Source organism: Aulonocara sp. 'chitande type north' Nkhata Bay, linkage group LG5, assembly GCF_057382095.1.
Source record: "Aulonocara sp. 'chitande type north' Nkhata Bay isolate Kocher_YH1m ecotype deep benthic linkage group LG5, A_spYH_male_GT1.1, whole genome shotgun sequence".
Lineage (NCBI taxonomy): Eukaryota > Metazoa > Chordata > Actinopteri > Cichliformes > Cichlidae > Aulonocara > Aulonocara sp. 'chitande type north' Nkhata Bay.
In genome coordinates, this window is record NC_141348.1 from 18,097,254 (window position 1) to 18,103,590 (window position 6,337).

At 37.1% G+C, this 6,337-nt stretch overlaps 1 long non-coding RNA gene across 1 annotated transcript; it reads left to right on the plus strand.

Annotated features, from left to right (window-relative positions):
• Nucleotides 1-261: 261 nt before the first annotated feature.
• On the plus strand, nt 262-1,966 carry LOC147330183 (uncharacterized). Its single transcript, XR_015129074.1, has 2 exons — nt 262-569; nt 1,368-1,966. It is a non-coding gene; the product is annotated as an uncharacterized LOC147330183 (long non-coding RNA).
• The last annotated feature ends 4,371 nt before the right edge of the window (nt 1,967-6,337 follow it).

Consider the following 6,337-nt stretch of genomic DNA (forward strand, 5'->3'; position numbering starts at 1 on the left):
ATTTCAAAATCCCGTTTTTCCCGATGGTCTATTTATTTCATAATGCGACTTTTCAGCAGAATGACTTTGTCTGTCAATCAATGTAAGTGGGCTGGACCTTTGCACCTATTGGCTTATCGTTTACCATCGACTAGTTTTCCTGGATACCGGCTCCGCGGACGGCTACTGCAGCTAGCAACAGCGTGCTAGGTCAAAAGTCACGGAGGATGGCGGACTGGTGTGAACTTCAGCCAGTTCTGCTCATTTAAGCAAATCAGAGAGGGATCATTTACCTGTAGATACTGTTTTGAGTCGTTTAGATGTTTCTGAAATGCTTGGGATGATAATTGCTCTTCAAGATGTTCGCATCGATGACAGCATTGTCAAAGGTTTAAGATCAATTCAGCACCGTGTTCGTTTGGAATACGCCGAGGAAGAACAGTCTTCAAATGTTGGCCGTCCACGTCTAGAAATCCCGGTGCAGCACTCAGGACTTTAGTGCTGTCCGGGATAACCGTCGGGGTAATTGCCGATACATTTTCTGTGTCTCCGAGCACAATTAGGAGGAAAATGACGGAGGATGGTCTAAGGTAAGTTTATGCTGTAATTGAGCACCTGTGTGATTCTGTACACAGCATTGTTTAGGTGTTGACCTTAATTATGACGTTTGACAATGAATTATTATCGCTTACTTTTTTTTGTTTTGTTACTGTCTAAACTAAGTGGGGCAGCTACGGCTAAAGCTATCGGCGCCATCTCGGCGTTGAGACACGTTTAGCAGTGTTAGCTGTTAGTGTGTTAACTCGGAGACTGGGGTCAGTGGAGCCTGTAGGAACCTTTTACACAGAGAGTAGACCCACCAGCTTTCCACAGTCTACTTACTTATCACATCTTGTTAGACAACAGGGTCATTAGTGCTTTAAATAGTACATAGTTGAATGTTTCATTGCTGTTTGCAGTTGATTGTTCTCTGATAACGCATAACAAGGTTGATGTTAAATAGCGAGTTTATTGAAATGGTTTTGTCTATTTCAGCAGCATTATAGATATACTTTCTCTGGTGTCTTCGGTAAAGCTAAAACAAGAATACATTTACATCCTTGGTTCTTTCAGCATTAATTGGAAAACTTTGAGATTTGCTGTGCGCCTCCCAAGCCATTCTCTTTTATCCCACCTGTCAGGTATAGATGGCAATACTTTAAACAAAGTTAAATTTGTTATACCTGAAGAGAACCAATCCTGACCTAGAATGGGTGAATGAATAATTAGTTGGTAGCCAATGCCTAAGCAACTCACATAGGCCCTGCCAGACTCAATAAGTCCATCTAGGAACAGCTGCAGGAAACACCTCTTCAGTTTAGATTTAAAACATGTGCATGCTCTTTCAGGTTGATGAGGATTATGGTGTGGACTGGACAGGACAACATAATCGCTGCCCATCAAATGAGATCACCATTCCTGAGATTCAGCTCCCAGATGCAATGAATGAACAAGACCCTGCTGTGCTACCAATACTTCAAAATCACTTGTAGAAAGACATTATTACATTTAATCAGTTTCTATGTCAGGAGGATTTTTTTTTTTTAAATTTCTACAGCTTTGTAGCTAATACTGACTCAAAACAGCATAACCAATTTCATTTTCAACAAAACAGTGAATGGCTATAAAACAGGATTTGTTTTATACAGCTGTCACTTTAATGATATTCATTTCTTGGTTGGATATACAGTACATGTCAACTCTGAGCAGATTTAATACAATGAACACAGTAGAGTAGTGTAACATCTTAATTCAAATAATTTTTTCTAGAAATTTTTTTTGTATCAGTAGCGAGTATAAACAAAACATATTGTGTAATTTATAATGTACAGTGAACAACTGATTTTGATATCTGAACTCTTCATCAGTTTATATTAAAAAAGCCATAAATGCACACCTGTACTCTGTATTTTTCACTGTCAAGTGTATTAAAAAGAACTAGAACTCACTAGATTGTCCGTTTCTTTGAACACCGAGTACAGTAATGTGATGCAAGAAAGAAGAAATGGTCTAATTTTACCATGTGGTTATGGAATCAATCGTAAACCAGACCAAAACCTGAGTCAGTAGAGTTGAGACACACCTGAATGTCCATTAGAAATGACTCATAGGTACAGTAGTGTGCAGGAAGACGTAGTACTTCAAAACCGGTGGAAGACTTTGGAAGATTGCTGTTGACCACTTCCACAGTCATTTCTCGGCAAGACTTCCCATCCTGTCCAAAACTTGATGAGGGCTTTTTGTTGTGCACAAGATGCTGCAACAGAAGATTGTTTTAAACTATAATGACATCCTATATTCATCATTTTGAATCTTTTATGGAGAAATACCATAAAAGATGACCACTTACATACAGGGCACCAGACATTTTTGCCCCACTCAAATTGCTGTTGTAGCTTTTATAGATATTTTTATGTTAATGTAACACTTCCAGCTCTTCAAGAATCACAGACGCTCAGAAGGGTTGGCTTTTCACAGTTTACTTCTGCAGAAGACATAAAACACATTCAACAGGTGTCTTCTGGTGGTACCGGCAATTGTAGCTCCCTCACAGTGCAAGCGCGCGCTGTCTTAACAGACTTACAATTAACTTTTTAATAAAGAAAAGGTGGAAAATAATAATTTCTCCCATTTTACAGTCTGTCATACTGAGCTTGTATACAAAAGAAATCTTATGACTAATAAAATACATTCCACAATCGTATAAAACAAAATAACAGGATAAACATAAATACCACCGACTAAACATTTCCCTCTAGTGGACAAATTAACAATAGCGCATTACATCTTCACTTGCTTGTGCTTTACAGACAAAATGGCTGTTAACAAGCTCACATACCTGCAGAAGACATAAAACACATTCAACAGGTGTCTTCTGGTGGTACCGGCAATTGTAGCTCCTACAATGTAAAGCAACATCACAAAAAGCACAGAAAAACGGTAAATCCAAACACATTTCCTGCTATGCGCAGCAACCACTAGGGGGCTGACAAAGACTAACTGCCAAAGAGCATAAATACGGCAGAAACACTATTTAACAGCAACCCGCCTTTGTTTCAGTTACACAGAAACTTTCTAATATCAATATGAACCTATATACATCGACATATATAACTTATGTAACAACATTCACACCAGAAACCATAAAAATGCCAGAGCCTTTCATTACCGGACTTACCCTCACAGTGCAAGCGCGCGCTGTGAGGAGCGGAAGCCTTAGCAGCTTCTAAACGTTAGGGTGAGATCCGGTTTCTGGGTTTTCAAAATAAAATACAATTAAAAAAAAATGATAAAATTCACACTTAAAATGATAATTAAGAACAGGTAAGTGCATGTTTTTCATATGTATTATTAACTCTGTTACATTAACAAAGCTAAAAGTAGTCTACATACAATTCTAGTGCAACTGATAATGCCACCACTCTTATGTATTGCATGGAGCAAATAACAAAACAAAATTATACTATAGCGTAGAGCTGGGCGATAGAACGATAACGATATGTATTGCGAAATAACTTTTTCTCAATAGAAAAATTAAACTATTGCGATAGACCTCACCGCTCTTGTCCTTTTTATAAAAAAATAAATAAAAATAAATATCGTGATATGAAAAAATCTCATATCGCCCAGCTCTACTATAGTGTACTTTGTTAATGACCCAAGATCACTGGACTGTATGTAATTTACCAAAGTATAATCAGAGAAAACCAATGGCAAAATACCTATCGCAGCAGACTTACCATTTTCAATGAAGGACCGAAGGTAACCTGCCACTCTGCATTTATCCTCGAGAGCATTCCTCTTCTTCCTCATCTTCATCTTCTGTGGCAGGCCACAGTCATTTTATAGCTTTACTTATCTTGTAGTCTTAAGAGCATCAGCAACATTAGGTGTATTTTTATTAAATGTAACCCAGCTGTTCAACTAACCCACGCATACAAAACAGTATATTGGTGTTTTGTGTCAACAATTAATGTTCATCCTTCATAAATTAACCAAATAGCTTTACTATTCAGATGTTAAAAGATGTGACCTGACCTTACCTCACAACAGGGAGCAGTCTCTGATTCCCTTGGTAAGAAAAGAGGAATGATGTCTGATCTTTCTGTCAGAAGCGGCCATACCATGGTTTCCTTAAGCCCTTTCCTCAGCTGCTTGACTTGACGACTTGTTTGTGTTATGACCTACAACGGTGAGACCAAACCAAAACTGAAGTTGGAGTCTGTAAAGTGACACACACTTTAAATGTTAAATATTTAAAGAACATCCACTGTACTAGTAAAAGCATTTTCAAATTATACCCACTTACAAAATCACTACGTTGAACTAAAATTGCTTTCTTTTCTTTCACATAGATTACTTGTCTTCCATATTAGCACAGAAGATAAGCCACTTTAAAACAGTCATGAATAACTATTACCTACAACAATGTAAATAGTAATACAGACATTAACCCAGAAGACAATTATTTTCTCTTACCTAATTTATAGAATTCTTTGCTATGATAAAAAACAGTATTAAAAAAAATCTGTGACTAAACTGATTAAAAAGCTCATTTTTGCCAGACAGACAGACTAACCAAGCAATAATAACATATCGTTACTTACCCTGAACAGCGTTTCGTGGAGTGGAGCTAGCTGTGATAGCGTTAGCATTTGCTAACGTTAACACTGTGCGGTTGTGATGAGAACTTGGACCAGGGACCACTTCATCTCCAGTACACTGCTGCAATACGCAGACTGAGGTGAAGACGTTCAATCTAAGCGGTTAGCAAGTTCTCTGAGTAACTCAGAAACGGACTTGTTTCCTGCAGCCATGCCCTTCACAAGAATTGATACACCTGTAACGTTATTCGCGCCCAGTGTTTTGCATTTGTCGGTGCCTTAAGTTTATTTTGAGCTGCATACTGCCGCCAGCTGCATAGGCGATGCATTGCACCATTAAACCTAAATCGACAATTCATGTGCTATTACTTATGTCTGAGTAAAGGAGCAACCAATCACACAACTGGCTCCGCCCTGTCTTTCTTGATTGACAGACAAAGTCATTCTGCTGAAAAGTCGCATTATGAAATAAATAGACCATCGGGAAAAACGGGATTTTGAAATAAAGACTGACTTTGAAAAAAGGTCATTTTGGAATAAAAACGGCTGGAAATAAATAAAATGCCTCAGGAATAATCTCTGTTATTGTGAAAAATAATGACCATGAAATAATATTTCACAATAATAAGAAAATTTATATAGCAGAATGTAATATGTTTCACAATAATGAGCATTGTTTTCAAAATGTGTTCCATTATTTCACAATATCATTCTCACATTACATATCTGTGTCTTATTTATTCACATAGTTATTTATTTCATCTTGACCTATTTATTTATTTAATTTTGAACAGTGTGTCCAGCTTGTGTATTACATGTTTGTCGTGATATCGGTTGGACGATTGCACCACTTTGCAAAATGTGCTGTAATACTTGCTCAGAACATAGTAACTCTTGCTCCTGACACCACAGATATATGTAAACAAAAAGAAAAATGATAAGAATCTGTAAGTGCATCCTCCCTATGAAGTTTTTCTTAATTCTTTTATTTTTATGTATTCTTTTATTTCTTTTGCTATTTTATTTTCAAATAGTACATTCTCCTGTATTTCTTAAGATTTTTTTTTACGTGTAAACCATTTTTGGCCTCTAGAATCTATCTTTCATTTGCAGCTCAGTGGGAAAATAAAAAGTAGCTGTTTGACCCATGGTGCACTGAAGTAACAACCAAAATATTGGAAATGAAAATTAATCAATAAATTATGAAGTAAGTTATTTCTGATGGCTGCTTCTTCTGAATTTTGTGGTTTTTGTTTTTCTTACATCACTGCAGTTATGCTGTGCTGTGGGGAGGCTGTCCTTGTGGAGTATAGCAATACTCAGGTGGTGAGTATCAACCTAACATCTTCATGAAACCCAAGACCCAAGATTTCCCAAGAGTGGCTGATCAGCATGTACCCAGTGCCTTCTTTTTGCAGGTACAGAAATACAAAGTCTGCTTGTTTTTCAGGAAATGTACATTTGTTATGTAAAACATAACAAATCTATTTCTCACCTATCTTCCACAGTTAAATATTAACATCTAGACAGCTTAAATACATTTATGTTAATGTTTAAAGCCTGAGTTTAACCATCAGTGTTTTAGTTCATGACTGAAACTGGCTAGTCAAACTCAAGAGCCTGACATTCCAGAAATGTCTCTTAACATATAATCGTTGCAAACAGTTACAAGTGGATCTGGTATCCCAGAACAGGGACTTCAGTGCTTGCAAGAA